The sequence below is a fragment of the Pelobates fuscus genome, chromosome 5 (assembly GCF_036172605.1).
Source record: "Pelobates fuscus isolate aPelFus1 chromosome 5, aPelFus1.pri, whole genome shotgun sequence".
Taxonomy (NCBI): domain Eukaryota; kingdom Metazoa; phylum Chordata; class Amphibia; order Anura; family Pelobatidae; genus Pelobates; species Pelobates fuscus.
The window spans coordinates 143886823-143914011 of record NC_086321.1 but is presented as its reverse complement, the minus strand read 5'-3'; the positions used below and the strand labels follow the sequence as shown (position 1 = coordinate 143914011).

At 45.4% G+C, this 27189-nt stretch overlaps 1 protein-coding gene across 1 annotated transcript in view; it reads left to right on the top strand.

Annotated features, from left to right (window-relative positions):
• GALNT9 (polypeptide N-acetylgalactosaminyltransferase 9) overlaps positions 1-27189 on the top strand; it is a 257614-nt gene that overhangs the window by 105654 nt on the left and 124771 nt on the right. The gene's annotated exons all lie outside the window — the stretch shown is intronic.

Genomic DNA, 27189 nt, shown 5'->3' with positions numbered 1-27189 from the left:
ATTTTCACACTAGTTTTAACTTTACACGGGAAAGTTTTGATTGACAAGTTTAAACAGTGCTGCCATTAGAAATGTTGGGGCCCCTTCCACAGGCGGCACTGAGTCTGCCTACAGAGCCCGTCCCTTATTCCACCACCCCAATCTTACAGGTGCTTAGATCTGTGGTAGGGGATGTAGCTTGTGTCTGTAAGAGAATATAGTGTATATGTATAGGGGATGTAGTGTGTTTGTAAGGGATGCAACGTGTGTATGTGTTTGAAAGGGATGCAGTTTGTACATTGGATAAAGAGTGGATAAAGTGTGTCTGTTGTAAGGGATGTAGTGTGTGTGTATAGTGGATGCTCTATGTGTGTGTGTGTGTATGTGTAAGAGGTATAGTGTGTGTATAAAGGATGTAGTGTGTGTTTACAGTGGATGCAGTGTGTGTGTAAGAGATGTGTGTGTAAGAGATATGCAAGAGAAAGGATATTATGGCACTAGAAAAAGTGCAGATGTGGGATACAAAATTAATTAAAGGAATGGAACATTTTAGCTATGAAATAAAGTTAATAAATTTAAACCTTTTTAGTTTAGAAAAATGTTACCTCAGAGGGGATATGATACATTTTACATATATATCCGGGGGCCCAAAACAAACCATTGTGTGGAAGTCTATTCACAAACAGGACTATACATAGGACACAAGGTGATGTGTTTAAACTGGAAGAAAGAAGATTCAGTCTAAGGCAAATTAAATATGTTTTTACCGTGAGAACAATAAGGATATGGATTCTATGCCTGAAGAAGTGGTTTAATCAGTCTGTACAGATGTTTAAGTAACCACTAGATGCATACCAGTAAAAACATAATATTCAATTATATCATTTTCAACTGTAGAGTAATAGCTTCTTGATTCAAGTATAAATCTGACTATCATTCTGGGGTCAAGAAGGATTTTTTTCCTAGTTTGTTGCAAAATTGGAAGTGCTTCAAATTAGTTTTTTTTGCCTTGTTTTGGATTATCAGTAAAAAAACAGATGTGAGGAAGGCTGAACTTGATGGACACATGTCTCTTTTCAGCCTATGTAACTATGTAAGATACAGTGTGTGTGTGTATGCAGCGTAGGTTTTTAAGGGATGCAGTGTGTGTGTGTGTGTGTGTGTGTGTGTGTTTGTGTGTAAATAATGCAGTATGTATGTATGGAGGATGAACAGCCAGGTTCACAAGAGAGAAAGGTACCGGCGGGGGAGGATTTTGCTGCCTCTCTAAGCAGGGAAGAATACAATAGTGCAGGGAGGGAGATCTTCCATTTCTTTTCCCCGTATCTCTATAGAAATACTTATGCACATTTATGGTATGGGGGTTGGGCCTAGGCCTCTTACAGGTTTATTGCCTGTACAGCCCTGATGGCGGCACTGATCTTCATATACTCCCTAGCAGACTGCCCTCCCTAGGACTGCATCCATGTGGGCTTATAGGTGAGGGCAGCCCTTAGGCTTATAGGTAAGAGACACAGAGGCAAGTTACCTCTTCTGTGTAGAATATTTACTTTCCCATTTCTAATCTTTGCAAAGAGAGTTAAATGGCAGGTGCTTAATCTATCTTGGCAGCGTTTGATTAAACATTTCCAACAGTTCAAACTCCATTGACGAGAACAGAATAAAAGGCTCCTGACTAGCCAAACTACTTCCTGGAGTGACTAGAGCTCAAGGCTGATAATATAATATTTGTGGATTTACAAGAGCACATTTTGAAATATATTTTTTTCTATTATATTCTTATTATTTTTCCATATACAGTTGCAAGAAAAAGTATGTGAACACTTTGGAATTATATCTGCACAAATTGGTCATAAAATGTGATCGGATCATCATCTAGGTCACAACAATAGACAATCACAGTCTGCTTAAACTAATAACACACAAAGAATGAAATGTTGCCATGTTTTTATTGAACACACCATGTAAACATTCAGATTGCAGGTGGAAAAAGTATGTGAACCCCTAGACTAATGACATCTCCAAGAGCTAATTGGAGTGAGATGTCAGCCAACTGGAGTCCAATCAATGAGATGAGATTGGAGGTGTTGGTTACAGCTGCCCTGCCCTATAAAAAACACACACCAGTTCTGGGTTTGCTTTTCACAAGAAGCATTGCCTGATGTGAATGATGCCTCGCACAAAAGAGCTCTCAGAAGACCTACAATTAAAAATTGTTGACTTGCATAAAGCTGGAAAGGGTTATAAAAGTATCTCCAAAAGCCTTGCTGTTCATCAGTCCACGGTAAGACAAATTGTCTATAAATGGAGAAAGTTCAACACTGCTGCTACTCTCCCTAGGAGTGGCTGTCCTGTAAAGATGACTGCAAGAGCACAGCGCAGACTGCTCAATGAGGTGAAGAAGAATCCTATAGTGTCAGCTAAAGACTTGCAAAAGTCACTGGCAAATGCTAACATCCCTGTTAGCGAATCTACAATACGTAAAATACTAAACAAGAATGGATTTCATGGAAGGATACCACAGAGGAAGCCACTGCTGTCCAAACAAAACATTGCAGCATGTTTACAGTTTGCACAAGAGCACCTGGATGTTCCACAGCAGTACTGGCAAAATATTCTGTGGACAGATGAAACCAAAGTTGAGTTGTTTGGAAGAAACACACAACACGATGTGTGGCGAAAAAGAGGCACAACACACCAACATCAAAACCTCATCCCATCTGTGAAGTATGGTGGTGGGGGCATCATGGTTTGGGGCTGCTTTGCTGCATCAGGGCCTGGACGGATTGCTATCATCGAAGGAAAAATGAATTCCCAAGTTTATCAAGACATTTTGCAGGAGAACTTTAGGCCATCTGTCTACCAGCTGAAGCTCAACAGAAGGTGGGTGTTGCAACTCAAGACAAGGTGTTGCAACTCAAGACTATTGTGGCCAGAAAGAGTCCCTGTGGGTCCTCCTCTTCGGGCTTCAGCTGTCAGCTCTAGCCACTCCCACAGCAGAGCTGACAGCCTCAGCACACAAAGCGCGTTCACAGTGCTTTGTGTGCTGATAGCCCGTCTGAAGTATTCACCCATGCGTGAATACGTCAGACGTGAGGCCTTTTTAGGGCCTCTGAACTCGGAAGTCCCTCTGGTGGCCGTCTGATTGACAGCAACAAGAGGTGTTCCAAGCTTCCAATGTAAACACTGCATTTTCTCAGAAAATACAGTGCTTACAAGAAAAAGGCTCCGGGTAGCTGTAGCACTCACCTGAACAACCTCATTAAGCTGAAGTTGTTCAGGTGACTATAGTGTCCCTTTAACATTATTTAACCCTCAGTGGCTGCCCTAGATGAAAACACTAGACAGTAAATTTTGATGAACTAGTATTTAAATGGTACATATTAGCCCCAAAATGGCAGAGATTGAGAGGATTATTTACTAAAGTGAGAATTCAAAGTGATATTAAAGTGAAGTTCCTATTGAAAGGAACACTTTAGTGTGAGAAATATCATGATGTATTCCTAACATTAAAGTTTTCCACCGCCCCCACACCCCTTATTGATGTAAAGGGTTCAGTAATTAGTTATTCACTTACTCAATTCCAGCACAGAGGTTCCTCGGTGCAAGGTCACGGTCCGCCTCCTCTGACATCATCCGATGGGGGGAGCAAATGCACATGTAGTGCATGAGGACGTCCAGCGTCGTTTAATGGAGTTAAACTCCAGGAAGCTCCTCTAGTGCAGGCATAGGCAACCTTCGGCACTCCAGATGTTTAGGACTACACTTCCCATGATGCTTTGCCAAACATCTGGAGTGCCGAAGGTTGCCTATCCCTGCTCTAGTGGCTGTCTAATAGGACACTGCTCTCAGACCACCTCAATGAGATAAAGTGGTCTGGGTGCTTATAGTGTCCCTTTAAGGTCACAGTAGCTGAAAGGAAAGCCTAGCTTATTTAGATATTTTTTTCAGTTTGACTATATTGACTTTAAATTTGAAATTTACTTTGAATCACCTTGAATTCTCACTTTAGTGAATAACCCTATCAGAGTTTTCAAAATTTAGCAATTTGTATTACCAACTCAAAATGATTCACTGTTAGAAGGCACACTCCTGGCTATAACTGGGCTATACTGCTTGCTTGCTATATTCTTAATTCACCTTTATTGAATTACTGCTCTGCCCTTACTTGGTAGATACTATGTTATAATTTATTTCTTTTTTTTACTTATAGATCAACAATGTAACATTGTGTTTAAATGCTGCCTCTCTCCTTGACTGTTGACTTAATAATTCCTTGTTCTGTATCGACTTTTTCGAAGTCACTGCAAATGATACTTGCAATAACCTTGTATTTATGCTGGGCAAGTAAAATGCTTTCATTTGTTACAAACATAGTGGGAAAAGTCATTAAAAGTACTATGCATAAGAAAGTTAAAGCACTTCAGCCAGAGACACAGGCATTTTAAAAGTGAAAAGTAGAATTTATTTTGGGGATAACTGGAGCGTGTAATAATTAAAGGGGACTTGACATTATTCTTTTTTTTTTAACTGTTGCAGTCTTGCCTTATTGATTTTTTTTAAAAATAATCATATCTCTGTTTGCAAGAAAATCTATCTGATATCTGACCTACTCTTGGTCTAGGGCTAAAGAACTTAAATTGCATCTGTTTCTTACAGAAAGTACAAATTATTGTGGTATTGTAATTGATTGGCACATTTTATGATATTTTAATTCCACGTTTGAAGGTAACTAATCAATTAAATATGCTTAGGGAACTCGCCACGCACCATAAACACTACAGCTAAGGTTGTTGGTGCAAGTCTTAAATCATTGGCTGAGATCAATCAGGTGATGTTATCAGCCAATGAGCTAGTCTTGAATTGCTGGATGTAGCTTTGGAGAGCTGATAATTTTCCAGTTAAAGTAGTAGAGGGGATAGCAGTGTCTGGCAAGCTTTCAAGCTTGAAAAAGACCCAGTTGACATACAAACGTTGCTTTCTTCTGCTCCAATAAACCTGCTCACCTTGAGTGCCTGGACCATCATTTATGTTCTAGTACTATACAGTGGAGGTTTGGCCGATCTCAGGCCCGGTTGCACCCTGGGAACCAGGAGGACCAGGGAACCTGGGACCCTGGGAACCCAGTATCCTTTATTTTACTGACATAGATTGAGTTACAGGCAGTCCTCTTGCTCCCTGTCATTATGCTCCCTGTCACTGTGTGCTTGCTAGGGTAATATGGGATACACGTGGGCCAGTGTGCTGGCAGTGAAGCCAGCATGTTAGTGTCAGAATGAGCATTTCCATGCTTAGGGACTCCAAGCAGGGCCAATCATTGAACATTAATCACTCAGCCAAACCTCATATACAATCACAATTAGCCAGCCATGCATGTACACACACTAACAGTCCGCTATCTCCACACATACATATGACACTTACCCAACCAACACAATCAGATGACCGTGCCCCACACAGAATCACACCCTGGACATCCCAAGGACTCTGGAAATCCTCCACACGAGCAGCAGCGACCAGACCAACAGAAGAGGATGTCACTGCCCTGATGGATCCAGAAGAAGGTCCGGGTAAAATAGCAACAGTCTGGGCACATGCACTGCCAGTTCCAGGAGCTGTGAGAACCAGTATTGAGTTCCCCAAAATGGGGTCAACAGGATCAGTTCGGTCAGTTGGCTGCGAACTTGGAGCAGGACCAGAGGGATCATTGCAAATGGAGGGAAGGCATAAGGGAGTGAGCCAGTCTAGTCTTGCAGGAAGGCGTCCACTGCCTCTGCAGCCGGGTCTGGGTGCCAGCTGTGGAACTGTGGCAATTGGGCATTGACACAGGATCTGAAGAGGTCGATGGCAAGAGGACCCCAGAGAGATGAGATAATGGAGAACACCCCTATGTCCAAGCTCCAGTCGCTGCTGTCCAACAGCGTGAACTCCAGTCTGCATGATTGTTGTGGAGCCCCGGGAGGTATTCCGCCTGAACCACCAGATCCCTGGCCAAGCAATACGTCCAAAAGTCCTTTGCCAGGGGGGCCAGAACAGCCGACTGCATGCCGCCCAAATGATTGGCATAACGGACCGCAGAGACATTGTCCATGCGTAGCCAGATGCATGCGCTGGCAGTCCCGTTCGCAAAACTCTGGATTGCAAAGGAACCAGCCAGGAGCTCCAGAGCGTTGATGTGGAGTCAGGACCAACGTCCTCCAGTAGTCACACCATTGCAGTGGGCACCCCAACTGTGGAGACTTGCATCCGAATCCACTGTGAACTCCGGTTGAGAGCCTTGGCATTCCAAGCCGAGAGGTTGTGGATCCACCAGGTCAATTCATCTTGTGTCTTTGTGTCCAGAAAGACCATGTCCACATAGGATGCTCCGTTGTGGAGGTGTGCAATCTTCAGGCGCTGGAGGGCACGGTAATGGAAAAGCGCTGGGAACACCACTTGGATTGAACATGCCAGCAGGTCAATGATCCATGCCAAATGACGTAGCGGTATCTAGGGGCGCGCCAGTGCATGGCGTAACTCCTTGCGTATGGTCCGAATCTTGGATGGAAGAAGGCTCAGTGACTCCACTCCGGAGTCAATGGTGAAACCTACAATGGAGTCTACGTAGTCTACGGTGAAGCATGCAACGCGAAGGAGACAGGCAGGAGTTCTCCCAGTTGAGGAGGAATCCCAGGCAAGAGAGGAGGTCTATCGTCCATTGCAGGTGCCGCAGGAGGATGGAGAGATCCTGTGCCATGATCAGGGTGTTGTCCAAATAGACAATCAGTCGAACTCCTTGACTGCGCAACCAAGCCATGGCTGGGCGCATAAATTTCGTGAAGCACCAAGGCGCCGACGAGAGTCCAAAAGGAAGACATGTAAAGACCCAGGTGTCGCCTTTCAGAGGAGATGTAATAAGTCCCTGGACATCTCGGCCACTGAGAACGTCCTGTACGCGTCCTTCAAATCCAGATTCACAATCCAGTCGTCATGAAGGAGTAGGTCCCGCAGGAGGTGGATGCCCTCCATCTTGAAGAGGCAGTAGCGCACCAAGGCGTTAAGGGGACAGAGATTGATAACTGGGCGCATCTGTCCGGCCTTCTTTTCCACCAGGAAAATGTTGCTGAGGACCGCGGAGAGGGATGTGGGGGCTAGTTTGATCGCCCCTTTCTAGTGAAGAGCTGACAATTCCACGTCTATCAAGATGCGGTCGCGTACGGAGAACGAGATTGGGTGAGGAGGGGGATGTGACAAGTAGTGATGTCCCGAACTGTTCGCTGGTGAATAGTTCCTGGCGAACATCGCTTATTCGCGTTCGCCACGTATGGCGAACACATGCGCTGTTCGGTCCACCACATTCATCATCATTGAGTAAACTTTTACCCTGCCTGTACCTCACAGTCAGCAGACACATTCCAGCCAATCAGCAGCAGACCCTCCCACCTCCTGGACAGCATCCATTTTACATTCATTGCGAAGCTGCATTCTTAGTGAGAGTAGGGACAGTGTAGTTGCTGCAGATTTGATAGGGAAATTGATAGCTAGGCTAGTGTATTCAGTGTCCACTACAGTCCTGAAGGACTCATCTTATCTCTGCTGTAAGGACCGCACCCCAAAAAGCCCTTTTTAGGGCTAGAACATCAGTCTGATTTTTTTTTATGTGTAATGTAATTGCTTTTGCCTGCCTGCCAGCCTGTCTGTCAGGCTCACAACATATACTGTGCTGACTTGCCCAGTGCCACCACTCACTCACTGGTGTCACAATAGCTTGCATTTAAAAAAACAAAAAACTTTTTGGCTGTAATATAATAGCAGTCAGTTTCCTTCACTAGTGTGCATTTCAGGGCCTGTCCAGTGCCACCACTCACTCACTGGTGTCACAATAACTTGCATTTAACAAAACAAAAAACTTTTTGGACTGTAATATAATAGCAGTCAGTTTCCTTCACGAGTGTGCATTTCAGGGCCTGCCAGGGCACAGTGTCACACCAGTGCAACTCATATCTGGTGTAACAGTAGTGTACATTTAAAAGAAAAAAAAATACAATTTTGACTGTAATAGATTGAATAGCAGTTAGTTGTCTGCCAGCGTGTGTGTCAGGCTCACAGCGTATACTGTGCCCACTTGCCCAGTGCCACCACTCATATCTGGTGTCACAATAGCTTGCATTTAAAAAAAAACTATTTTTTTTTTACTGTAATATAATAGCAGTCAGTTTCCTTCACTAGTGTGCGTTTCAGGGCCTGCCCAGTGCCACCACTCACTCATATCTGGTGTCACAATAGCTTGCATTTAACAAAAAAATTCAACTTTTTGGACTGTAATATAACAGCAGTCAGTTTCCTTCACGAGTGTGCATTTCAGGGCCTGCCAGGGCACAGTGTCACATCAGTGCAACTCATATCTGGTTTAACAGTAGTGTAATTTTTTTAAAAAAAAATACAATTTTGACTGTAATAGATTGAATAGCAGTTAGTTGTCCGCCAGCGTGTGTGTCAGGCACACAGCGTATACTGTGCCCACTTGCCCAGTGCCACCACTCACTCACTGGTGTCTCAATAGCTTGCATTAAAAAAAAACTAAACTTTTTTGACTGTAATATAATAGCAGTCAGTTTCATTCACTAATGTGCGTTTCAGGGCCTGCCCAGTGCCACCACTCACTCATATCTGGTGTCACAATAGCTTGCATTTAAAAACAACAAAACTTTTTGGACTGTAATATAATAGCAGTCAGTTTCCTTCATGAGTGTGCGTTTCAGGGCCTGCCAGGGCACAGTGTCACACCAGTGCAACTCATATCTGGTGTAACAGTAGTGTACATTTAAAAAAAAAAAATAAATAAATTTTGACTGTAATAGATTGAATAGCAGTTAGTTGTCTGCCAGCGTGTGTGTCAGGCTCACAGCGTATACTGTGCCCACTTGCCCAGTGCCACCACTCATATCTGGTGTCACAATAGCTTGCATTTAACAAAAAAAACTTTTGGGACTGTAATATAATAGCAGTCAGTTTCCTTCACGAGTGTGCGTTTCAGGGCCTGCCAGGGCACAGTGTCACATCAGTGCAACTCATATCTGGTGTAACAGTAGTGTAAATTTTTGGGAAAAAAAATAAAATTTTTACTGTAATAGATTGAATAGCAGTTAGTTGTCCGCCAGCGTGTGTGTCAGGCACACAGCGTATACTGTGCCCACTTGCCCAGTGCCACCACTCACTCACTGGTGTCTCAATAGCTTGCATTTAAAAACAACAAAACTTTTTGGACTGTAATATAATAGCAGTCAGTTTCCTTCATGAGTGTGCGTTTCAGGGCCTGCCAGGGCACAGTGTCACATCAGTGCAACTCATATCTGGTGTAACAGTAGTGTACATTTTTTTAAAAAAAATAAATACATTTTGACTGTAATAGATTGAATAGCAGTTAGTTGTCTGCCAGCGTGTGTGTCAGGCTCACAGCGTATACTGTGCCCACTTGCCGAGTGCCACCACTCACTCACTGGTGTCTCAATAGCTTGCATTTAAAAAAAACTAAACTTTTTTGACTGTAATATAATAGCAGTCAGTTTCCTTCACTAATGTGCGTTTCAGGGCCTGCCGAGTGCCACCACTCACTCATATCTGGTGTCACAATAGCTTGCATTTAAAAACAACAAAATGTTTTGGACTGTAATATAATAGCAGTCAGTTTCCTTCATGAGTGTGCGTTACAGGGCCTGCCAGGGCACAGTGTCACACCAGTGCAACTCATATCTGGTGTAACAGTAGTGTAATTTAAAAAAAAAAATACAATTTTGACTGTAATAGATTGAATAGCAGTTAGTTGTCCGCCAGCGTGTGTGTCAGGCTCACAGCGTATACTGTGCCCACTTGCCCAGTGCCACCACTCACTCACTGGTGTCTCAATAGCTTGCATTTAAAAAAAACTAAACTTTTTTGACTGTAATATAATAGCAGTCAGTTTCCTTCACTAGTGTGCGTTTCAGGGCCTGCCCAGTGCCACCACTCACTCATATCTGGTGTCACAATAGCTTGCATTTAAAAAAAAACTAAATTTTTTTGACTGTAATATAATAGCAGTCAGTTTCCTTCACTAGTGTGCATTTCAGGGCCTGCCCAGTGCCACCACTCACTCACTGGTGTCACAATAACTTGCATTTAACAAAAAAACTACTTTTTGTACTGTAATATAATAGCAGTCAGTTTCCTTCACAAGTGTGCGTTTCAGGGCCTGCCCAGTGTCACCACTCACTCATATCTGGTGTCCCAATAGCTTGCATTTAAAACAAACAAAAGTTTTGGACTGTAATATAATAGCAGTCAGTTTCCTTCACGAGTGTGCGTTTCAGGGCCTGCCAGGGCACAGTGTCACACCAGTGCAACTCATATCTGGTGTAACAGTAGTGTACATTTAAAAAAAAAAAATTGACTGTAATAGATTTAATAGCAGTTAATTGTCTGCCAGCATGTGTGTCAGGCTCACAGCGTATACTGTGCCCACTTGCCCAGTGCCACCACTCATATCTGGTGTCACAATTGCTTGCATTTAACAAAAAAAAAACTTTCTGGACTAGGTTTCCTTCACGAGTGTGCGTTTCAGGGCCTGCCCAGTGCCACCACTCACTCATATCTGGTGTCCCAATAGCTTGCATTTAAAAAAAAAAAAAAATGCAACGTCAAGCAACTTTTCGACCAACAAAGGTCTTTTTCAAGAAAAAGACCTTTGTTGGTCGAAACGTTGCTTGACGTGGCATTTTTTCCTAATAAATCTGCATACGGTTTCAATTTGGAGTGCCTGTGGTCCTTTCTTCTTTCGTGTATAATTTTGGGATTGCTGGTCCTGATCCGGAGCACCCTTGGCCGCTGGGATTGAGTGCGGTTTCCACCATCTACTTTGTGTAATATAATAGCAGTCAGTTTCCTTCACGAGTGTGCGTTTCAGGGCCTGCCAGGGCACTCTGTTGATTCCCTTTGGCCCTAGAAATATGCCCAGTGTTCAGAGGCCACGTACCCTGAACAACAGCGATGCCATTTGCAACCTGTGCCAAAAGAAACTGAGTCGTTGGAAGTCCAACACCCACCTAGGTACAACTGCTTTGCGAAGGCACATGATCGCACATCACAAACGCCTATGGGATCAACACATGAGTACAAGCAGCACACAAACTCAAAGCCACCATCCTCCTCCTGATCCAGCATCTTCAGCCATGTTAACCACTGCTGTCCTCCTTGCCCCCGCTCAACCATCCGCCCCTCCGTCTCTCGCCTTGAGCAGTTCCTGCTCATCTGCCCACAGTCAGGTGTCTGTCAAGGACATGTTTGAGCGTAAGAAGCCAATGTCACAAAGTCATCCCCTTGCCTGGCGTCTGACAGCTGGCTTGACTGAACTCTTAGCCTGCCAGCTTTTACCATACAAGCTGGTGGAGTCTGAGGCGTTCAAAAAATTTGTAGCTATTGGGACACCGCAGTGGAAGGTACCCAGCCGAAATTTATTTGCACAAAAGGCAATCCCCAACCTGTACTCGATTGTGCAAAAGGAAGTAATGGCATGTCTGGCACACAGTGTTGGGGCAAGGGTCCATCTGACCACTTATACCTGGTCTGCAAAGCATGGTCAGGGCAGGTATATCACCTACACTGCGCATTGGGTAAACCTGCTGACGGCTGCGAAGCAAGGAATGCGTGGCTCTGCAGAGGATTTGGTGACACCGCCACGACTTGCAGGCAGGCCTGCTGCCACCACCTCCTACTCCATCCTCTTCCATAACCTCCTTGGCTGAGTCCTCTTCTGCTGCTGCATCTTGCTCCACATCAACGGCACCCCCCAGCTACCCAGGTACTGTTCCACATCCCGGATACGGCAGTGTCATACCGTCTTGGGGTTGACTTGCCTGAAAGCAGAGAGTCACACCGGACCAGCACTCCTGTCCGCCCTGAACACACAGGTGGATCAGTGGTTGACTCCGCACCAACTGGAGATCGACAAAGTGGTTTGTGACAACGGAAGAAATTTGTTGGCGGCATTGCATTTGGGCAAGTTGACACATGTGCCGTGCATGGCACATGTGTGTAATCTGATCGTACAACGCTTTGTGCATAAGTACCCAGGCTTACAGGACGTCCTTAAGCAGGCCAGGAAGGTGTGTGGCCATTTCAGGCGTTCCTACATGGCCATGGCGCACTTTTCCGATATCCAGCGGCAAAACAACATGCCAGTGAGGTGCTTGATTTGCGACAGCCCGACACGTTGGAATTCAACACTCCTAATGTTCGACCGCCTGCTCCAACAAGAAAAAGCCGTTAACGAGTATTTGTATGACCGGGGTGCTAGGACAGCCTCTGCGGAGCTGGGAATTTTTTTGCCATGTTACTGGACGCTCATGCGCAATGCCTGTAGGCTCATGCGTCCTTTTGAGGAGCTGACAAACCTAGTCAGTCGCACCGAAGGCACCATCAGCGACATCATACCATTTGTTTTCTTCCTGGAGCGTGCCCTGTGAAGAGTGCTGGATGAGTCCGTAGATGAGCGTGAAGAGGAAGAGTTGTGGTCACCATCACCACCAGAAACAGCCTTATCGGCATCGCTTGCTGGACCTGCGGCAATGCTGGAAGAGGATTGTGAGGAAGAGGAGTCAGAGGAGGAATGTGGCTTTGAGGAGGAGGAGGAAGACCAACCACAACAGGCATCCCAGGGTGCTCGTTGTCACCTACCTGTTACCCGTGATGTTGTACATGGCTGGGGGAAAAACATACCTTCAGAGAGATCACTGAGGACGAGGAACAGGACATGAGTAGCTCGGCATCCAACCTTGTGCAAATGGGGTCTTTCATGCTGTCATGCCTGTTGAGGGACCCTCGTATAAAAAAACGCTGAAGGAGAACGACCTGTACTGGGTGTCCACGCTACTAGACCCCCGGTATAAGCAGAAAGTGCCTGAAATGTTACCGGATTACGGCAAGTCGGAAAGGATGCAGCAGTTCCAAAATCAATTAAAAAGTATGCTTTACACAGCGTGTAAGGGTGATGTCACAGCACAACGGGAATCTAACAGGGGAAGAGGTGAAAGTAATCCTCCTCCTCCCACGACCACGCCGGCAAGGACAGGACGCTTTACAGACATGTTGTTGATGGAGGACATGCGGAGCTTTTTAAGTCCTACGCATCGCCACAGCCCTTCGGGGTCCACCCTCAGAGAACGACTCGACCGACAGGTAGCAGACTACCTCGCCTTAACTGCAGATATCGACACTCTGAGGAGCGATGAACCCCTTGACTACTGGGTGTGCTTGACCTGTGGCCTGAGCTATCCCAATTTGCGATAGAACTTCTGGCCTGCCCCGCTTCAAGTGTCCTGTCAGAAAGGACCTTCAGGGCAGCAGGAGGTATTGTCACTGAGAAGAGAAGTCGCCTAGGTCAAAAAAGTCTAGATTACCTCACCTTTATTAAGATGAATGAGGGATGGATCCCGAAGGGACTGACAGTGGGCAATATATTCGACTAAAAAAGGCCTGATGAGGGGGACTACTTAACACACCACTCCTATCTGGTGGCACATTAGATTGCACGCGCAGTGCCCCAAATTTGAAGTAGGAGGACCGACAAAGCATCTTTTTCCATCTCCCGCTTCCTGGGTGGATGAAGAGTGACCTTCAATGACATCAGTGAGGACAAGGAACGGGACATGGCTAGCTTGGTATCCAACAGAAAATTGCATTAGGCTTATCAGTAAAAGCAAAAAATTCAAGAAATCACTGTGGTACTCTGCAGATGTGGCCAAAATAGTAAAAAACAAAAAGTTAGCATTTAGTAATTATAAGAAAACCCAGAGTGAGGAAGACAGAATGACCTATAAGATTAGGCAGAAAGAGGCTGAGCAAGTTATAAGAGCTTCCAAATCACACACAGAAGAGAAAATAGCACAGTCAGTAAAAAAGGGGGACAAAACTTTTTTTAGATACATAAATGAGAAAAGAAAAGTAAAACAAGGATTAGTTAGATTAAAAACAAAAGAAGGAAGGTATGTAGATGAGGATAAAGGTCTAGCTGACTGCCTCAATGAATATTTTTGTTCGGTATTTACAGATGAAAATTAAGGAGAGGGACCTCAGTTAAGAAAAAGGATAAATGAGTCATTTATTCCACGTGAGTTTACAGAGGAAGAGGTTCTATTTCAATTGTCAAAAGTAAAGACAAATAAGTCAATGGGACCTAATGGAATACACCCAAAGCTATTAAAAGAGCTTAGTGGTGTACTAGCAAAACCATTAACAGATTTATTTAACCAATCATTGTTAACAGGAGTAGTCCCAGAAGATTGGAAGTTAGCGAATGTTGTGCTCATTCACAAGAAAGGTAATAGGGAGGAGTCGGGCAACTATAGGCCAGTAAGCCTTACTACAGTAGTGGGGAAAGTGATGGAAACCATGTTAAAGGATAGGATTGTTGAACATCTAAAAACACATGGATTTCAAGATCAGAGACAACATGGGTTTACTTCAGGGAGATCATGCCAAACTAATCTTATTGATTTTTTTGATAGGGTAACTAAAATTATAGATCAGGGTGGTGCAGTAGACATTGCTTACCTAGATTTCAGTAAGGCTTTTGACACTGTTGCACATAGAAGGCTTATCAATAAACTGCAATTTTTGAGTTTGGATTCCAATATTGTTGAATGGGTAAGGCAGTGGCTGAGTGACAGGCAACAGAGGGTTGTAGTCAATGGAGTATATTCGAAGCTTGGGCTTGTCACCTGATGTTTTAAAGCACGTTATTCCAAACAATTTAGGAATGTTAGGTGATTTATGCCCTTTATGGATTAAAACCAGACTCTGCATCAACTATGTAATTTTCCATGGGAGTTTTGCCATGGATCCCCCTCCGGCATGCCACAGTCCAGGTGTTAGACCCCTTGAAACAACTTTTCCATCACTATTGTGGATAGAAAGAGTCCCTGTGGGTTTTAAAATTCACCTGCCCATTGAAGTCTATGGCGGTTCGCCCGGTTCGCCCGTTCGCAAACATTTGCAGAAGTTCGCGTTCGCCGTTCGCAAACCGAAAATTTTATGTTCGCGACATCACTAGTGACAAGGAGTGTCGACCAATTCTATGTGGAAAGCCCGAACGATGGCCAGAACCCAAGCATCTGAGGTGATGACTGACCAAGTGGGGAAAAAAAGCCTGCCCCCTACACAAACATGGGAAGAAACGTGAGGTAGATGTAAGCTTACAGTAAGGGCGTCTGGAACCAGAGTTCCCTCTGAAGCCTCTGGTCTTCCACGAGAAGGGAAGAAGGGGGACTGGTTTCTCGCCTCCTGATAGGGGGGTCGCTGTGTATAGGAGCCTTGTTCTGAGCCACGGGAGTTTTACTTGCAATGGCGAGACAGACAACCCCTGAATCTGCCGGCCCTGGTAGAGACCCACCCTTGAAATACCCTCTTCATGGAGGATTGGGCTTTATCCAGGGCTGTAAAAGCCCCCCAAAAATGCCCAAGGTCCTTTATAAAGGAGTCCCCAAACAATAGGGCGTGATACAGGCACTCTATCATGGGTGACCTCAGGTTCATCAGTCATATGGATTCTGGAGGCAGGGGGAGTTAAGTGCCTGGATTTGGCAGTAGCCTTCTTGGGTGCATCCCCTGAAAGGTCCAAACCAGGACGCGGTTGGATCGTCAGTGCGCCCGAACTTTCTACGACCAGTGGGCGCGAGAGTGAAGCCTGGGAGATGGTCTGGGAGAGGGCAGAGGACATAGAGCCCATAGCTGCCATAATGGCGTCAATGACTGAGCGCTGTAGCGCCAGAGACTGAGACTCATCAGGCAGAGACATAGGGCCAACCACTGATGAAGGGGAGCTAGAAATTGAAGAGGGGTTCCCCAAGCCTTGAGGCATATCCATCTCACCAGGGGAAGGGGGGCAGGCAGGCACCTTAGACTTGGGCATATTGGATGCTGTGTGACCCACAAAATAAAAACCTAGTGCAATACTAGACCCTGAACAAGCTGAAGAAAAGATAATAACAGTACAGGCTAGTAGGAGTTAACCACCCCAGACTAGTTACCCCAGAGAGGGAGAGATAGGGGAGCTCACCAGGGCCCAGACCGGCAGACAGGGATAGACACAAAGTAAAACAGAGCCAGAAGGATGGAAGATCAGAAGGTGGCTGCCGCCAGTCTTGCGAGATTCGCTTTAAAAAATCCCATGAACGCATCCAATTCGCGAACTGAAAGTTCGGCAAAACAAGACTAATTCGTAGGAACAAACTAACGAATGGTCAGTACACTCCAAAACACCCGAACAAAAACCATTCACAGCAAAACAGTCGAACGTGGCAAAATAGTCTAACGGTACCATATGCCGGTCAAACTAACGAACGGCACATATTCGTGACGAGTTTAGCTGAAAGGGCTTGACTCAGACATGGAAATAACCAAACAGTAGTGAGGAAACAGGCGCTAATGGGCGCCAGACAGTCAGGGAGGAGGGGGGAGACCAAAAAGCAGAAAAATAAGAAGAAAATAAAGGATATGAAGATAGGAGCATTAAAGCAAAGCTCAAGAGAGATGACAAATACATGTAATAATTCCCCAAAGGAAGATCTGGAACCCTGGACTCAAAGGTAATATCATTTAACATTAATATAATACAAAACAGAATTTATAAACAGGAAAAAAACTGTTTTTATTATAAGATAATAAGTAAGAAATAATTAAATAATAAGTAATCAAAACAGATTAAGGTAATGAGAAAAAACAGTTATTGGTAATAGTAAACATTTGTAACTTTTTTTTAGGAGCAGCAAAAAAGGGGGAAGCTTGAAAGGCGGTGCTTGCTGTTATACTGGGACCTGGATGGGGATTGGATGGTGTCTCATTGTATTTGTTATATTTTTTCTACTTGTGTTCTTTGCTGCTATTAGTGGACAGTAAAGAAAGGGTTAAGCAATATGAGCCTCCGTGTCTTGACATAAAATTGTAATAATTTCATATTGTAGCAAAATTCCCAGATTTTACTATTAACATGACGTAAAGTCATGATTTTATTAAAGACACGGAGGCGAGTATTATGCATAACTCTTTCTTTATTTCCTCAGCAGCAAAGATAGAGGAATATGAATATTGTAAAAAATGAAGAAAAAACAGTATAGATACACAGGCAACCAATCACATAACAGAGGAAGTGAGTATATAAGGCCTGTGTTTCCCACAATCCCCCTCTTTCTTGCGAAAACCGAAGATCAGGTAAGAAGAACGAAATCCAACTTGTCCAGAACAGTAAATGGCAACCAACCGATAACATCAAGCTAAAAGAGAGAGAGAAATATGGTAATATCCAAACTCCAAACTGTAGACTTACCAAAACAAACTGTAGGCAAATCAATGAGAGAAAACTTGAATCAAAACACAATGTCGATATCTCCAATCATAGAAAACTGGGATCTGAAAAACATAATGAAAATCATTAATATAACATATAAATGACATGCGTAAATCACAACAAAAGACAGACCGAATTGAACTTACCCAAAGAATCCAATAGCATCTCATCCCAAAAACTCACCTCGGGAGGGTGGGAGGGAATAATACTCGCCTCCGTGTCTTTAATAAAATCATGACTTTACGTCATGTTAATAGTAAAATCTGGGAATTTTATTAAAGACACGGAGGCTCCTATTATGCAAGTTTAAAGCTGTGCTATCACTTGAGATGCGATATGTTCAATAGGTCTGAAATAGAAGTTGCGGAAGGTCGATTCCCTAGACCAGTCCGCTGCACGCATGATGTCCTCCAGTCGACAGCCGACTGCGGACGCCTTTGAGGCCATGGCACCTCGAACGGAGTGAGGCGTAAAAACCGAAGTGTCAATACCCGCTGAAGACAAAAGCCAGCGCACCCAACGCGCCAGGGTCGGAGTTGACACAGGTCGATGAGGCGCTTTAAAAGACACGAATAAAGGATGTAGGTCCAAGGAGCGGATAGATTGGGTAGCATCCAGATAGGCCTTCAGGCAGTCAACCGGGCAAAGAGCCGGACACTCTGGGAACCTAGGGTACACGAACGATTTGGATGCCGATTTTGTCCTTCTGGATATGTTGAAAGTGACACCTTCTGGGGTAAAAGCAATAGCGTCCCAATCCAGGGCTCTAACATCAGACACTCTTTTACACGATACTAAACAGAGAAGCATCACTAGTTTTGAGGACAATTGTTTGAGGCTCAGTTCATGATTAGGGTACCATGAAGAGAGGAACTGTAACATGATGTTGACGTCCCAGAAGACCGAGAAACGGGCTCTAGGAGGGCGAGCGAGGCGGATACCCTTGAGGAGACGACATACAAAGGGATGCCTGCCGACAGGCGAACCATCCAGGCCACTGTGGCCGGCCGAAATCGCCGAGCGGAAAAGGTTGATCGTGCGGTATGCCTTGCCCGCATCAAATAACAACGTGAGGAACTCCAGGATCAGATGGAGAGGGGCAGATACGGGATCCATTGCCCGTTCCATGCACCAATTAGACCATGATTTCCATGAAGCCCGGTAGGCTGATCTTGTACCGGGAGCCCAGGCGTTATCGAGGAGCAGGAGAGTTGACCTCGGAACGTCCGGGACAGTCCAGGTTCCCCTGAAAGGAGCCACGCTACCAGAGGTAGTTGCTGCAGGAGCACCAGACCGTGCGAGTTCCCGTCCGGATCCAGAAGCAGATCCGGGAAGCTCGGAATCAAACGGGGGTAGTCTATCGACAACTCCAACAGGCGTGGGAACCAAGGCCGTGATCTCCACAGAGGAGTGACCAATGCCAGGCAACAATCGTGGCGAGCCAACTTCGAGATCGTTCGGGCAATCATGTTGAACGGTGGAAACGCATACAGGCATCCCGATGGCCAGTCTTGGAGAAATGCGTCTGTCGCCACAGCCGCCGGGTCCGGCCTCCAGCTGTAAAACTCCGGTAGTTGAGTGTTCAGACGGGACGCGAACAAGTCCATCCTGAACCGTCCCCACAGCTTGTCTAAGCTTTGGAATACCGAAACGTGCAAGTGCCAGTCTCCCGAGTCTCTCAAATGTTTGGAGTTCCAATCCGCGTCCGAATTGTCTAGACCCGGAATGTGTTCCGCTGTCACTGAGACATTGTTGGAAAGGTAAAAATGCCAAAAATCCTTTGCCAACAGGGCTAACATCCTGGATTTGGTGCCCCCGAGATGGTTTATATAGCGTACTGCCGAAACGTTGTCCATCTTGAGGAGAACGCAGCAGTTCGCTCGTCTTGGGGTAAGACTGCGAATCGCGAATGCCCCTGCTAAGAGTTCCAGGCAATTGATGTGCAGGGATCTCTCTATCTCGGACCATCTGCCTCCGGTGGAAACGCTGCCACAGCGAGCACCCCAGCCGTGTAAGCTGGCATCCGATTCGATCACCACGTCCGGGACAGAACCGAAGATGGCCCTTCCGTTCCATGCTTCCATGTGTGCCAGCCACCACGCCAGCTCATCCCTGGATTCCTCGTCCAGCTGTACCCGAGATTCGTAGGAATGACCCGACCGGAGGTGTGAACCTTTGAGCCTCTGGAGGGCACGATAATGTAGCGGGCCCGGGAATATTGCTTGTATGGAGGCCGCAAGGAGGCCAATAATCCGTGCCAAATGCCTGATGGACAGGTCTGATACACGAAGAGCCCGTCGCAACTCCTTCCGAATTGCCTTCACTTTCGAGTCCGGTAGGTATAGAAACTGGCGGACGGAGTCCACCTTGAAACCCAAAAATTCCATCGACTGAGCGGGTTCCAGGACTGATTTGTCCCAGTTGACCATGAAACCCAGGTTCTGAAGCAGATCGATCGTCCACCTCAGATGTACCAGGAGATGGTCTCTGGACTGGGACATGATTAGAATGTCGTCCAGGTAAATGATCAACCGCACTCCACGGGTGCGGAGGAACTCCATTACAGGCTTCATGATCTTGGTGAAACACCAAGGAGCCGAGGAGAGGCCAAACGGTAGGCAGGTAAAGCGCCACCGCCTTCCGTGCCAGGTGAAGTGTAAGTAGTCTCTGTAGTCCACCGCTATCGGGACCGTGAAATATGCGTCCTTCAGGTCCAACTTGGCCAGCCAGTCTGACTGTCGAAGGAGGTCCCTGAGGCAGTGGATACCTTCCATCTGAAAATGTTGGTAGCGGAGGAACGTGTTGAGAGGGCGGAGGTTTATCACTGGACGAACTCCGCCCCCTTTTTTCGGTACCAGGAAGAGATTGCTCGTAAAGCCCGGGGCGGCGAACGGCAATTCTTCTATGGCGCCTTTGGACAACATCTCCTCGACCTCCGCGGAGATCATCCTGTCCTGATCTGGGGGAAGAGACAGTTCCCTGGGGACATAAGATTGTACAGGTAGAGAGACAAAGTCCAGGTGATAACCTTTCACACATTGTAGGACCCAAGCGTCCGAAGTAATACATGTCCACTCTTGGTGGAACAGAGCCAGCCTCCCCGCTACCCGCCCGTGAGCGACAGGGGAAGAAAGGGTACTCACCATAAGGGCGTCTGCCCGAAGCGGCACCGCGGGGGTATCTGGAGCCCCAAGATCTCCCTCTGGCCGGGAAGAAAGGAGGCGTTTTCGAGTCCTGAAATCCCCGGGACGGGAAAAAGGAACCTCTGGAGGTACGGAATGAGCCTCGGTAACCACGGCCGGGTGGACGGTTCCTGCTACGCCCGGCCCCTCCAAAAACCTTGGGCGCGAACATGCGCTTCATGTTCGCCTGAGCCTTGTCTATGGCCGTAAAGGTTTTAACGTAGGACCCCAGGTCCTTAACGAAAGAATTACCGAACAGGGCCCCCTCTTCGGAAGGGCCCGGCTCCGCTACCGTCATGGCAGCCAATTTCGGGTCAATTTTGAGGAGAATTGCCTTGCGCCTCTCAGAGGACATGGCGGTACTAGCGTTCCCCACTAGGCATATAGCCCTTTGTACCCAACCGATGGCTACATCCATGTCTAAAACCGAATCGCCAGTTCTAGTGGCGTCCAGCAGCTCGTAGAGCTTTGTAAGTGGGCCCAGGGTATCCAAGATCTTGTCCTCACAGCCCTTAAGGGAGTAGTCTAGGCCCTTTTTGGATTTCCAGCCTGATTTATTCAGGAACTGGGCAATTTGGGGGTCAATATCGGGAGTCTTGCAGGCCGAGCCCGGGAGGGAAGGCCTGGGGCATTCCGCCCGCAGCTTATTGCGACCTTCCTTAGACAGGGGGGTACGCATGCGTCTGGCCACATACTGGGCTATGTGTTCTGGGGGAACCCATTCAGCCGACCGGGGATGGCGGAGGTCATCGGGGTCGAACAGGGGGTTACCCTGAGGGTCAAATAGCGTTTTACTATCCCCAGCGGGGTCCTGAACGAGGCACTTAGTAACGGTAGAGGAACCCGAGGGGGTTACGCCCGTAGGGGGCAAATCCTCTTCTGAGCCATCCTCATCATAGGAGTCATACTCCATAGCGTCAGACTCATTCTCCACACTCCTGTCGGAATCCGACATATCATTGAGGGCTCTAGCCCGTTTCCATAATCTAGCCTTTTTAGCCCGGCCAGGGGCTCTTTTGCGCGTGGTATGCGCGCTGTCTGTGACCGCGTCAAGCGAGTCCATCATGGCAGGCATAGCCTGCATCGGGGAGTGGGAGCTGACGTGTTTAGCCTTAGCCCTTGCCTTACGGGCCCCAGGCATGGCGGGGGGCAGGCGGGGGGGTCCCATCACCCAGGGGGGAGGGAGCCGCCAACGAGGGCAAAAGCATACTCTGCAGAGATTGGGAAAACGATGTGGACACCGCTCCCATGGCAGAGGCAAAGGCCTTTTGCAAGGATGAAGCCATAGTGGCGTCCAAGAGGGCATGGAATTCTTGGGAAGCTATATTACCCTCTGGAGCATCCTGAGAAAAGGTGCCAGTAGGGCCTACTTGCCCTTCATCCTTGTCTTCCATAATGGTAACAATTACTCACAGGTGACGTTGGAAAAGGTATGTAGAGCAAACAGGGTTGATTAACCCAACGAGAACAGAGAAAGATGCTGCTAGGTGTGCCAGGGGACCCAGGGAACGGCTGAGGCGGACAGCAGGCAGACCGCGAGCCGCAGAAAAGCAGTGGTGTCGGCCGCGAGTGAGCTCCGCCTCCAAAATGGCCGCCGCACGAGGAGGCCGGCGGATAGCTCTCGCGGTCCGGACCTACTGGGGGAAGGGGCGCGTGCACCCTATCCCCGCGGCACGTATGCAGAGAGGGCGAGAGACATGCAGCCGCGGTCGGAACAAACAGACCGCGGCAAACAGCCGCCCGTGGAAAGATAGCGAGCGAGCACCCAGCGGGGAAAAAACAACCGCAGGGGAAGTAAGGAGGAAAATCCCCTCCGCGGAGAAAAATAGTAATAGAGGGATGGGAAACCCACTAGGCACACCAGGAGAGAAAATGTTAAATACACAAACAAACGAGCAAAGTGCAAACAGCAATAAAATTCAATAAAATCAATAATTGCTGAGAACATGTAGAGCAAGGTAAAATACTTAGCTGATCTGAGGAAGCAGCAAAGAAAGAGGGGGATTGTGGGAAACACAGGCCTTATATACTCACTTCCTCTGTTATGTGATTGGTTGCCTGTGTATCTATACTGTTTTTTCTTCATTTTTTACAATATTCATATTCCTCTATCTTTGCTGCTGAGGAAATAAAGAAAGAGTTATGCATAATAGGAGCCTCCGTGTCTTTAATAAAATCCATTGTTTCAGCAGAGGAATAGTATAACTCATTAACTGAAGCTTTTTCCTGCATACTGAGTCATGTATAATCATATGGTTTTAAAGGAACACTCCAGCCACCCAGACCACTTCTGCCCATTGGAGTGGTCTCGGTGCCAACTCCCACTACCCTTAACCCTGCAAGTGTAATTATTGCAGTTTTTTTATAAACTGCAATAATTACCGTACAGGGTTAACTACATCTCTAGTGGCTGTCTACTAGACAGCCACTAGAGGTCACTTCCTGACACATAGCACAGAAAACCTGCGCTAGAGCGTCACTGGACGTCCTCACGCTGTGTGAGGACCTCCAGCGTCGCTCAATTCCCCATAGGAAAGCATTGAAAAGCATTTTCAATGCTTTCCTATGGAGAGCTCTAATGCGCAGGCGCGGCATTGCCGCGCATGCGCATTAGGCATCCGCGGCCGGCGGGATCAGTCTTGCCCACCGGTCGACGTAATGAGAAAGAGGAGTGGCGGCGACCTGAAACCACCACCGAGGGACATCGGCGGAGGTCTCAGGTAAGTGACTTGAAGGGGTTTTCACCCCTTCAGCAACCGGGGATGGGTGGTGGGAGGGAGAGGGGACATGCAGTGCCAGGAAAACGGATTGTTTTCCTGGCACTGGAGAGTCCCTTTAACTTATCCCGTGAAGCTTTATGGCTACATAATAGAGTACCTAGATTCCTTTACAAATAGAACAAACACTCACAGGTTTAAAACATTTTACAATGTTCCCTGTACTAATCCTAGTGCACCACTTCAATTTTTACCATAGGTTGTTTCTAGGCCGGAGATCTAAAGCCAATCTGGGGACACACCCTGACTGCCTGTGAGTTTATGTTTTCTGGACATGATTTTAGGATATACAAAATGGAGGGAACTTCCACTACTGAAAGGCAGTTCATCTTATGAGGACTTTTATTTCCTCATAACAATTATTTTCTTCTTTCTTCATTGTGACAGCCTCAAGACTCACCTTACTAAACGCACAAAATTGAACCAATTAAAATGGAACAAGATAAATGGTTACATTGGGGAGATTTATCAAAATGTTTGCCACTTTTATGGCATTTCTTTGGTGTGATATAATATTAATTCTAGCATTTATTTCAACACCATAACATTTTTGCACCTTCAATGGACACTCCCCTGCTTAAATACAAATAAATAACACTGTATAGTAGATATTCCCCAAATAAAAAGCATGCATGCATTTAATTATGCATTTTTTTCATTGGGGCTCTATCTAAACAGTTTGCCAAACCTGCAGATCGCATGTCTCCATCCTTTGCAAACCCTCCCAGACTTTCTGTGGCTGTTCAATCACAGATTTCCCAGTACAGCTCAATGAGAAGTCTTTGCAAGGCAGGTGCTCTGGGCAATTGCTGCCTCTTAAGCTTAGCTCCACTGAGCTAACCAAACCAGGAAGTAACAGGACAGGTAGCCTAACTGACAGCCAATGTGTTGTAACTAGGTTAATTTATAAAAGTGCCAATTTCTTTTCAAATCTGCATTTTTTGTAATAAGAAAAAAGAGGCCAATCTGTTTACACATAAAGCTTTTCAGAAAGTTAAATTGCTGTAGGGGTGTAGAGTGTTCCTTTAATTTAACTTTGCATTATGGTGATATATTTCAGGTGGTAGAGCAAGTCAGAGCCATACTAAGAGCTCATTGGGCCTGGTGCTACCAATTATGATGGGCCATATAATAGAATGATATCGACAGAAAACACTAAAACAGTCATACCTCCCAAGCGTCACGTATCTGATGGAGGTGGTGCTGGAGAGAAACTCAAAGGATATAGTTATCAGAAAACACATACTAATGCTTATGTCTCACTTTCATTGTTCAAGTAAATCCATACCCCCTAACAGCAGTGTTCAGTGAAGCAGGATTTCGGTGGGCAGGGTAAAAGGGTGGGCCACTTGACGCAAATCACGTAACCAGAACCACCCAAAGGGGCAATCATGCCCAAATAAATCTGCCAGAGAAACTAGAAGGTCAGCCTGGCGTCAATGCATGTCAGGCTGCCTGCCAATAATATAGGTTGGCCAACTAAGGGCATAATCTACAGACAGCACCCTGAGCTTGGCGTAAATGCGTCTAATATTGTGCTTGCTCACCACTTTCAAAGGACTGTCCCCTACCACTCACTTGTCCACTCCTCTCCTTACCTTCTTACTAGCAGGCAGAAGCTCCTGTTATACAGTCTGGGACAGAGGAAAGGTGTATTTAGCGAGTGTAGAAGAAAGGGAAAATGGCACAGAGTAAGAGAGACTGAAGCAGCAAGTGCAAGTCAGCTTTTCATTAACTAATTTCATTGTCAGCCAGTCTACACACGTTTTGTTTCCCTACAATCACATGTTAAGAGTAGTAAAAAAAAAAAAATATATATATATATATATATATATATTTAGCAATGAGCCTATTCCATGGGCATGGGACTGGAGCTGCAGCTCCATCAGCCCCTATGTTAATCTGGCCCTGAAGCCACTCCATCATACCACACTGCATGTAATGCTCCAATAATTGTGTTTATCTTGGGCACAATAACTCCTTTAAGACAACAGTAAAAGGATATACAAAATGACTGGACTTTGTAGTGCTAGAAATTCACTGATGTTGATAGTAAGAAAACTAAAAAATGTGAAATAAATGAGTGTGACAGCAAAAATAAATAAAAAATTAAAAAGCATAAAACGAATGTCCAGGGGCATCTGGCGGTGTCTTTGTTTTAAGATACCTGCTGAAAAAACATGAAAACTGTTTGAAATAGCTATACTAATGAGCCAGAGACACAGTTCTATAGCTGTCAAATCAGGAATATGAGAAGAGAGTAAAACTAGAGAGGAAATTAATCCCCAAAAACCCAAGTGATTCTTGACTGATCGGCACAACAAAGATTTTTCCCAACACAGGGTCCCTAGGATGAACCAGGCACATGAAAGGCCAGGTGTGACTTACTGAGATGCTTAACCAAGTGTGACAGCTCTAAAAGTTCCATCTTTTCTTCATCTCTCAAGAGATCTGTGAGTTAAGAGGTAAAAAAAGAAATATAAGATGAGGTTCTTCTATTGTTTTCTCCTGAAATCGGAAATATCTGAAACGATCTGTAAACAATGCTGGAGACAATTTATTTCTATTTTGGCTTGTTGGGTATTAACCTCTCATTCACTAGAAGCTCCAAGACTGCATTTATATGTTTAATTTAAGTCTGTTATCATCCCCTCTTTCCAGGTTTCATCAAACAGACCAACTAATTGGTATTCTTGGGGTGACTACTACATTTGAAAGGTTTGCTTAGTAAAACAAATTAAGACTTGCTTTTTAAGGAAAAATATATCCCATAGTGCTCTAAAAGAGCACCACTCAAAGCGCAAATAATAAAGTATGATGCTAATTTTAAAATAGACTAAAATGAAATAAGGTGCTGGACATATTGCCTGAAAAATTGGACAGTTCATGAGAAATTATTACATTGCTTGTAAGAACCTCCAGTATTTAGGCTACTGTGCATTCAACAAAGTAGGAATTCGCCAACTCGGTTTCTCTATTATGCCCTCTTCTTAAATATGTCCTAAACCAGGAGGATTTAATAGGACTGTCTTTCCCACATTACCCATAACATGGCATAGGCAGACGGTGGGCTGGAGAGTCTAGAGGTGAGAGGGGTACTCACCTGAGCAGCATAAATGTCCTAGTTATCTGACATTTCGGTAATGCATTTTTAATACGCTTATGCGTGTGAAACTTGTAGACTGACATTGGTCCACTGTGCTATGAGCCTGTTGCACAATATGCCAATGTGATGATTTTATCTATCCATGAAAAATAATGTAGAAATAGTTTAAAGGAATGCACAGTTGTGAAATATTCCTCATAATCACTGCTTTTTATTTGTATCTGGTTACTAGTGTGAGGACTGATTAGGAGGTTGGGGGCCTTCAAATTGTCCATTCATTCACAAGGAACTCTGTAATGCCGATATTCATTGGTGTAATTCACACTATGGGAGACACAGGATTTGTGTCCTTTGATTTTCTGGTAAATGTCTTGGTGGCTTAGCCAGCCTGTGAAAATGGATATCATATGTTTCAAATGTCAACTTTACAAATACAAGTGAGAATGTTTTTTATATGGCTTCAAAATCATGTTTAACGCAATTCCCTGATTTAAGTCATATTTAAATGCATTTTTATTTAACCCTGAGGTTTTGTCTTGACTTGAGATCTGAAATATCAGGAAAAGCTTAATGATGTCAGGAGCCTTCAGATTAAAACATTCAGAAATTAAACACATAGCTCACAAGCTCACTTTAGGGAAACGTATAACAGGCTAACTCACAAACAAATAAATTCACATGGTGCATCCATGCTGTCCAGCAACCAAGTGAATTTAGCACCCCAAGTTAGCTTCATGTATTTATTTTATGTATTTATTATTTATTCTTTTTTTTAATTCTTTTTTTTGT